The sequence below is a fragment of the Bidens hawaiensis genome, unplaced genomic scaffold (assembly GCF_021521415.1).
Source record: "Bidens hawaiensis isolate Kalapana, Puna unplaced genomic scaffold, B.hawaiensis_p1.1 tig00027524_1, whole genome shotgun sequence".
Taxonomy (NCBI): Eukaryota; Viridiplantae; Streptophyta; class Magnoliopsida; order Asterales; family Asteraceae; genus Bidens; species Bidens hawaiensis.
Genome location: NW_027494449.1, coordinates 61850 through 71910, shown reverse-complemented (window position 1 = coordinate 71910; position 10061 = coordinate 61850). Strand labels below are relative to the sequence as shown.

The 10061-nt window shown below is 34.5% G+C and overlaps 1 pseudogene; it reads left to right on the top strand.

Moving 5' to 3' along the window:
• The first annotated feature begins 6236 nt into the window (after positions 1–6236).
• LOC143575469 (wall-associated receptor kinase 2 pseudogene) lies at positions 6237–8668 on the top strand (annotated as a pseudogene).
• Positions 8669–10061: the final 1393 nt, after the last annotated feature.

Genomic DNA, 10061 nt, shown 5'->3' with positions numbered 1-10061 from the left:
GGTCAAGCTAATACTAATATTTATTTCTAACTAATTCTTGTTATTTAAAGCTTGAGGTTACAACATATATATAATATATACCCCTTGTTTCCTTCAGCTTTCACTTCTCCGGTCACGGTCGGTTGAAGTGTTGTGCTACAAGGCAAGACTACATGGAAAACTCATTATAGTCCTTGATATATATATACTTAACTTATGCTTTAGTTTATGCTTTAATTTTGTTTATGCTTATCAATATTGTTTAGTTCTTGCTTACTTTTAGCTTCCAATAAAGATACTATATAATTATATTAAATATTAGAGTTTCCGTTGTTGAAAAGTTTAAGAAAGTATTAATTTATTTATTTTTAATAATTCTTGTAGGTTTCGTCGGTTTTGCCGATTTTGTCGGTTTCGGGTTCAAAAACAAACCAATCGGCATTTCGTATAAAATATGATTTATGACTTGGAAAACACTTATTACATATATATTAGGTAACTTTTTATAAATTATTTTATAAATACATGTCATGTCTCATTTTTTTGTTAATATTTTCTTAAATTAGCAACTTTTGACGTTTTCGTGTCGCTTTTTCGACACGAACCGTCTAGGACCAAGTCTAGTCATTTTGTCTTTTTCTCACATATCAACTTATGTTATATATGAGAGTTATTCCACTTTAGGGGCTGTTCTAAAACATTCCCTAACCGTGGTGTCGGTTTACGTTAAAAAGTCCTTTTTTCGACCGTTTAAAGTTACCGACAAGTAACTAGACTTAGCAATTTCAAACCAATCATCCTATGCATTATATATACACTTTATAACCTACAATTTATCCTTAATTTCCAGATTTGGTCATATAATTTTAAATAGCACGTTTAAGTCGGATTTTAAGCTCCTAATTTACAATCTATGTTTATCATTAATATGAACAATCAAGTTTATCATTTTTCATATGAACACTTATCAAAATATAACTTAATTTTCCAGATTTCAACTAATATCAACAAGTCATTCAAGTCATCAAGTTCATACATTTCATAATTTCGTAAGTGTTTATTTGACAAAGTTTCTTATTATAGAAATTTTTAGCTCTTGTTAACCTTTTTCACACAATTTTTACAAGCATTATCAAGTAGTAAACTTGTTTATCTCATTCAACTAGTTTGATCTATATTTCATGCATCTTATGATTCTATTCAAGTTTTACTCTCTTATTATTCACTTTTCCAAAGTTTCAATTCCTAGTAAGCATCTATCAAGCAATTCATTTATTTAAGTTTTTGATCATGATTCAAGTTCGTATGAATTTCTAACATATAACCTATTCATTATCATCCAAATCAAGTCAAATATAAAAATATCATCAAATTCCCAATTTTTATATTGAATAAATATTAAAGTTTCTAAAACTAGAATTGACCATAAGACTAGTTAGTTCGATTATTCTCCTAACATATTATTCCATGAATCTCTAACATGCATCCTATCCATAAATCATCCATTTCAAACATTCAAATCTAAGTTTCATAACACGAAGGACCATTTATCAAAATTGTTAAAAGTTAACAATTAAAGTTTTCATAGTTAGTAACTTTAATAATTTCTAAGTTTCGTCTTTTAATTTCATAATTTTGATGGTTTAATCTAGCATGTACCATATTCCATTTCATCATAATCTCACTAATTTCATTAATTCATCTATTATATTCAAATAAAAATCAAAAATCCCAAATTATTAATATGAACAAGTTCTTGCAATCTTCAAATCAATCATTATCTATTCTATGATTCAAACACTTCCAAGTAATCAAAATCTCATCCTAACATTTAACAATCATTTATACAAATTATCAAGCTCATATGAATCTTAAATTCAAACTTCTTTTATTCAATGTTTCATATAGGTATAAAAATCACTTTTAATAAATCTTGGAAATCAAAAATCAACTTTAAGGTGAATGTATGTATGCATGAGTGGGTTTTAATGCTTCCTCCCATATAAATACACACATTCACGGCACACACATGCACATACATACACATGCACGGTTCACATACACATACACCCAAACCCAAACCCATGATAATCAATCCTTCAATCCCAATCCCAACCCAACAACATCAAATCTAGCTTTTGGAATCATAAAACTTTAACTACAATCTCTACTTACTTGGGTTTTTGATTAAAGATTAGGATGAAAGTAGGTTCTTGGCTTGGATTTTTCTTGATTTCTCTTGACTTTCTTCTTGAATGATTTGATCATAGTTAGTGGGTGTATGTTGGGTGATAATATGGATTTTGAAAATGATGGTGAAGTGGTGGTGAAGGGTGGCCGGCTATATGGAGAGGGAGAAGAGGGAGTACGTTAGTGAGGTGGATAATAGATTGGTTGTGTGTGATGATAATATCATTCCAATACATAACTTCTAGTTTTAGGCATAATGATGGGGTTTGCATAGAGAGTGGGTGAGTGGGTGTGAGTTGTCAAGGAGAGGAGGGAGGGTGGCCCGCTAAGGGGTGGGGAGGGGGGGGGTAAGGGTTGGTAAATAATATATATTGTATAGTTTAGGTGATAAGGTTTAACGTAAAGCGTAATTTACCTAGTCCAACGAAGTCCGTTTTCGATAATTTTTATCAGACTTTGATCGAAACTAGATTACAGTCAATGTCTGCCTAATAACTTAGTTTGCTGAAAAACTTGATGTCGGGCTCTTACTCTACTGGCTTTCGGTTATTTATTTTCTAGTTTTAGCGATTTGAACCTTCTAAAATTAAGTTTATATATTATCTCGACTACTTTAATATGTATTTTAATTTTTAGAGATCATTTAACCCCTTTAATGAATTATTACTTTCTGACTTGTTACTCGGGGTCATTCCACGCCAGGTTCGTTACGTGGCGATTTTTGCACTTTTTGTTGACTTTGAAACGTTTAGGTCAATAATAAAGAAGATTTTTCTCATAATGATTGAAATTTTTATTGCTAATCGTGATTTATTAATGAAATTTTTGGCGATTGTTACAAAAACCGATTCAATTCGTTTTGCACGGTTTTTTTATAATAAATAGAAATCCGGACAACCACCATCTACCACCGCTTGTAGTTACATGCAAACCCGTCGGTCACATCTTCATCCAACAGTTGCTAGGACCCGAAATAACTGGCACTCGTGTATCAGAGTTTGATATTTTACATCTTCAGCTTCGAACTCGTCGCCGGGAAGAACCGTAGGGTCGTCGGATTTTTGGCATATGGCGGAACGGTTCCCGAAACACCCCGGATCTTGCACTTGTAGATCCTAAACATCCAGATCTACAAGGAGAAGCTTTGAACACGCTTATTTCCCACTTTATTTCCATCTTTATTTCTAGATCTAGAAACTTTATTTTCAAACTTCAACGGGTTTTGTAAAGTCACGGTTCAGGTAATAGCGGAAATAAAACCCGAATATCAAGAGCAAAGTTGAATCACAAGATTCGACCCTGATACCAATTGTAGGTCCCAAAACGACCTTACGAATGGATTTGCTCTTGATACAAAGTGTCGATGCGGGTGAGGTAAATCAAACGACCGGACATAATTATAAAGATAAAGATAAGATATAAATGAACGATCTCGTTGTTGGTTATAAGATTTTATATATAAAACAAATAACTGACCTACCCAAGGTGAGCTCCCTTTGGATGGATGATTTACACAATGGAAAAACACACATACAATAATATATAAGATCTCTATTTATAGTAAAAGCTAAACATTCTAAAAGACTTATTCCTATTGAAACTAAACACGCGTCCCAAAGCTCTTATTTCGTGTCTGGTTTTCTCGTCGGCTTAAATTATTCACTTGACCATTTATATGTAACGCGTTTCGTAATTTGATATCGCAACTCATAACTTTTTGGCCTTACACCACATGAACTTTCACAACCCAACTCATCTTGGGAGCTCGCTGGCCCCAAAGATGCTAAAGCCACTACAGCAATAGTAATTGCATGGTTGCTTTCTGTAACTGTGTTTCTAGGAAAAAAATTCTTAATTATAGCGGTCGATGATTCAGATCTTATAACAACATTGTTAAAGACCTATTCTTTGTTCGGGGAATACTACTACGGACTTAACTGGCTCTAAAGGCTGCAACTTGGCCATTTGATGATTGCAATTCTCTTTCAATTTTTAGTCTTTGTAAGACCTGAAATCGGATCAGACAACGAACAAATTTTTTTCTTGATAAACGTTCGAGATGAGTGCGGTAAATCAAATGACCGAACATATAATATAAAGATAATATAAAGGACAGTGAATGATCTCGTTATCGGTAAAATATTTGATATATTAATAAACGAACCGACCTCACCCAAAGTGAGCTCCCCTTGGGTGGGCGATTTACACCATACAAAACACACACATAAACAAAGATAACAAGTCTCTATTTAAAGTCTAACACATAATCTAGAAGCTTTCTCATCGGTCTATGTTGGCAATCAATCCAGATCCGAGACGAAAAATAAAGATGATATTTATTTATTTTTAGTAAGACAAGATATAGAATTTAGAATGTGGATGTGAGTACTTGTATAAATCAAATTAAAGTCATCCAGGAAACTACTGCATCTCGGCCCTTTCGAAATCAATTATCTTATAAACGTTATAACGACCACTTAAAATAAAAGGTTGACACGAAAGTGAACCACAATCAACAAACATCCAGAATTAGAAAAAAAAAATAAAAAATCTTGTGGCTGACCTGCTTATCTGTCTCGATCTTAAACCATTTAAACAACGAACTTCAAAAGTTTGAACTTTCTTCTTTCGCTTCTCCTTCTCCTTCTTCTTCTTTTTCTAGAATTGTCATTATACAAATTAAGTAATTAACCAAGTAACTAGCCAGAAAAGTTCAAACTTACTTACATCAAAATTGTTAATTACATTTTTAGCAACTAAGAGCTAACTGGAGAAAGTATGGAGGGACTTGAAAGTTTTATTCTGTAATAAGTAAACTAAATTACACAAAAGATGATATCGAACAGTTCTCTATAAGAGATCCAAAAACCGCAAACCTTAGATCCTAACTTTTATAAAATTATAGTTTGAAATAAAATCAAGTGATCGATGCTTTGCCATGTGGCATCATGGTAACAGCAAACTAGTACTAAAATGCAGAACACATGTAGTGTCTTGGCCATTTCGAAGACATTTCACCTCACGTCAGCTTTGGTAGGTACGAAAGTTCTTTCATAGCGGTCCATATATCTGCCAGACTATTCTGTTGTACCTTTAGCCCACTTCAACTCATTCCATCAACCAGGATTATGTTTATAAGGTCATCTTTTTCCGTATGTTAGTGATCACGATTTTGTCTTTTTTTTATTAGTTTTTGTTTCGGTAACATTTTGCCAAAGTGAGTTTTACATAATTTTTGATAAAACTACAATATTACATAATTTATAGAAAACTTTGTTTGATATGTATTTGAAAATTTTGATAAACAGTATTTGAATTTGATAAAATTTATTCTAAATGATTAAAAGTATTTTAAGAAACAAAAAACAAACAAAACAATTAAATCTTAAACTCACATTCTACTCAACCCTCCAACCTAGCACACATAAACACGCTTCACCCAGCCACCCACGGCATTGTGCAAGTATGCTCGCTTCTACTTGGGTGGAGCAAGTCGAACAGAGCCGACTATGAGGCAGTGTCGGGTGGTCGACAGACCCTGACCCGACACGCCGATAGGCTAGATTTTTATAATATTAACTGTATATATTTAAAAAAAATGTATTCTCAATGTCTAAACCCAAAAACTCAACTCATATAAAGGCTAATTTTTTTTCGCATTTCGCCCAAAATTTTTTAATGATTATCGAAGACAGCCCTGGAGTCGAATGTGCCGACCATTAAACTTGCATATTTTTACTCTTATAAATAGCATCAATTATTATTAGATACCTTTTTTTTAACTAAATTACACTTAGAAACCAATTTTCAGTGTTTATTATAAATTTTTTTAAGTAATATCATTATCTCCTATCTTCAGTGATTTTTTGTAATTATGGACTTCCGTGAATTATCAGAACACCCGTCACTGTATTATACTCAGTCCACAAGTTAAGAGAGAAAACGATTGAATTTTCATAATGAAATGACCAAGTCTTCTTGGAATGTCGATATAAGATATCTCTAATCACCCTTCCCCAATCAATACCATGTCCACAAACTCAAAAGCACAGAGAAAGCAATTAACTATGCATTTAAAAATATTACTAGTTGCAATTATTGCAGCTTTTGGGGCAGCAAGTGCTCAAGACTCGCCGAATTGTAGAAGGTCATGTGGGAATGTGAGTATTGATTTCCCATTTGGTTCCGGTAAGGGATGCTACCAGAGTCCTGAATTCCTCGTCACTTGTGACAGATCGTCCGGGAAGACATACCATACTTTTGGAAAAACACAAGCAATCTTGTTATTACAAGTATTTCAATAAACCAGAGTGAAGTGGAGATCATGATGTTTGTAGGCAGTGATTGTTATAATAGAACTGGCCCGGTAGGAGGAACCCAAGCATCTTTTACTTTGGGCCACTTGAAGGAGTTCCGGGTCTCCACCAAGAACAAATAATTTGTAGCCATCGGGTGTGACACATATGCTTATGTTAGTGGAAGAAGATGGAATGAGTCTAAAGATATTGGCACCGGGTGCATTTCTTGGTGTGGTAGAAACAATCTTATTAAAGACGGCTCTTGCTCGGGAGTTGGGTGTTGTGAAGTAGCCGTGCCAGAAGAATTGAGTTCTTTTAATATGACTCTTAGTAGCCATGATAACCATTTGAATACATGGAATTTCAACCCATGCAGCTATGGTTTTCTGGTTGCAGAAGGGAAGTTTAAATTTTCTACAACTTACCTGGATAATTTTGAAAGTAAAAAGATGCCGATGTTACTCGATTGGGCAATTGGAAACGTGACGTGTGACAAAGCAAACGGCACGAATGACTTCTTATGCATGGGAAACAGTGAATGTGATAAAAACTATACAGGTCCTGGATATCGTTGTCGTTGCCGTGAAGGTTATGAAGGCAACCCCTATGTTCTCAATAACTGCATAAGTATGTTTTGATTTCACATTTGGATCCTTTTTTTTTCTTGCTAAAATTTCACACCAATGAAATGACTGACCATTTTTCATTCAAATCTTCAGATATCAATGAGTGTGAAATAGGAAAACATGATTGTAAATATAAATGCATGGATATAGAAGGAAATCATACTTGTACTTGTCCAAAAGGTTACTCTGGAGACGGTAAGAAAGGTGAAACAGGTTGCACAGCTGAGCAATCCACTGTTATAAAGATAGTTGCGGGTAGATAATGTACCATAATTTTTTGATTTATATCTTAGGCTACTTTGACTCATCAAATCATCATGCGTTCGTGCTAAGTTAAGCTTTCTTGTTGTAGGTATCTCAACTTCTGCTACATTTATCCTTATATTTGTTGCCTGGTTGTACTTGGTACTCAAGAAGAGAAAGCTTATCCTGCTAAGAGAAAAATTCTTTAAACAAAATGGTGGAATAATGTTGCAACAACGAATTTCTGGCGATGAGGGTTCTCATGATCAAGCAAAATTCTTCACCATAGAGGAGCTAAAAAGGGCAACCAATAACTATGATGCGAGCAGAATTATTGGTAAGGGTGGCTATGGCACGGTTTATAAAGGAATTCTTGCTGATAACAGAGTAGTTGCCATAAAGAAGTCAAAATTAGCAGATCAAACACAAGCTCAGATAGAGCAATTCATCAATGAAGTGGTTATCCTCTCCCAAATAAATCATAGGAACGTGGTGAAGCTGATTGGATGTTGCCTGGAAACAGAAATTCCATTATTGTTTATGAGTTCATTCCAAATGGCACACTGTCTGATCACATCCACAATGAAAGCAAGTCATTAGCTATAACTTGGGACACGCGACTCAGAATAGCAACGGAAACAGCTGAAGCACTTTCGTACTTACATTCTGCAGCATCCGTTCCAATCATCCATCGGGATGTCAAGCTAATGAATATACTTTTGGATGACAACTATGTAGCAAAAGTGGCTGATTTCGGGGCATCTAAGCTAATTCCTATTGATCAGACTGAGTTGGCCACTCTAGTGCAAGGAACACTAGGTTACTTAGATCCAGAGTATTTGCAAACAAATCAACTCACTAAGAAAAGAGTGATGTTTATAGTTTTGGGTGGTACTAGTGGAACTTTTAACCAGCAAAAAGGCTCTTAGTTTTGATAGGCCAGAGGAAGTGAGGAACCTAGCTATTTATTTTCTATATTCCTTAAAAGAGGGGAGACTCTTCCAGGTTCTTGATGAACACTTGCAGCTAAATGATACACCTAGCGAGATCATCCAAGTTTCAAGACTGGCAGAAAGATGTTTACGCGTTAAAGGTGACGAAAGGCCTACCATGAAAGAAGTCGCAATCGAGCTCCAAGGAATATTGGCATCAATAGTACAAAAGCACCCATGGGTGCAAAGTAGTTCAAATGAAGATGAAGGTGAGTATTTGCTCAAAGAACCAATCAACGACTACGAATGTGAAAATGATGGCATTGTAAGCAATGCAAGCTCAAGCACCTTCGATAGCATAAGCAAGCATACTATGTTACCCATTGCTAGTGGCATGTGAAGGGAGATACTTGTATCTAATAAGATGGAATACGCTTGATATTATGTAGTGGGACATGTAGTCGCACCAGAGATGAGTTTAATTGGTGCATTCTATTGTTAACTTTGTTAGGCAGTCATATATGCTGTGGATATTGAGCCTAAGATGTCATTATTTAGTATTCATTACAAGTTATCAATAATACATCTTATTACAGTTTTAATCTTTGGTAACCGACCTGAGATCTAGACTGATAGAATCCTGAAAATGATCAGCAGAACTCTTTTCTATTAATAACAATGTTGAAGATGTTCTATTGATAGATCGTTTTTTATTTTGATATTTGGTGGTGTAATTTCTACAAATAATTCAAACTAAAAAAATTTAGGACAACACCAACCTCCTGCAATTGCCAATTCCCCAAATTAAGGGTCTGGACGCCTGCGTTGGCAATGGTGGGAAACAGAAATTATGAATTTAAATACAGACTGGGTTGTTATGAATCTATTGGGCCTAGCCAACGGGCCCAAGTCAAGAGGCCCATCAAGTTACATGGAACGCACAATATAATAGAGGATAGAACGAGAAGATACAGAGGAATGAATATTGTTAAGTGTTGGATTGTCTTCTCTTCCCATCTTTTTCTATAATCTGATTTCCCATCTCCTTCTTATAATTCTAAATTGTAATTTGATTCAGTGGCTTAGTAATACGCTTGCTCTATTGTCTTGTTTCGACTATCACTCTGTACTGTCTACTTGAGTTCACTTCATGGGTTGTCCCATGTAAGAAGAAAGAAGAAACCATTGGTTTAGAGGTACCAAGGTGTTGAATAAGCCACTGTTTTTCCAAACGGCGAGTGCTCAAATGTCGTGTTGTCAATAAAAGTGTAATTTAGAAGTGAAGTCAGAAAAGTGTATGATTTGACATTCTTAGAAAAATATAATGAGAAGAAAAGACACGTGATGATATCTACTTGTCAAAACAAATGAAATATAAAGTTAAGTGATCAATAAGATCCCTTATAGTGATTGATAGACGAAAAAGTGGTGGCATGCAATGATGGACCAGTAATTTTTTTACGCTAGGAGAAAATTGTTGGGTTGGTTATTTATCACTAAATGTTAAATGTTGTCGCATTCGGTTTTGATCGGAGTCGGGTCTAGTAGCAGACCAAGGGGCGGCACTGGTTGGTCTTCTGATCATCCCCTTGTTTTTTGGCTCCTGTTTGCCGATATCAAAGAATGCCACTCCATTTGAATTGTTTATTAGGTCAAATGTTTATTTGTTTATGATTATATAGTTATCGGGCTTAGATTTTAAAAAGGAAAATTCTTAAAATAGTGATTTTGACCAACCAATTTTCAAAGTATTTTAGAAACCAAAAAACAAATAGAAAATCAAAACAATTAAG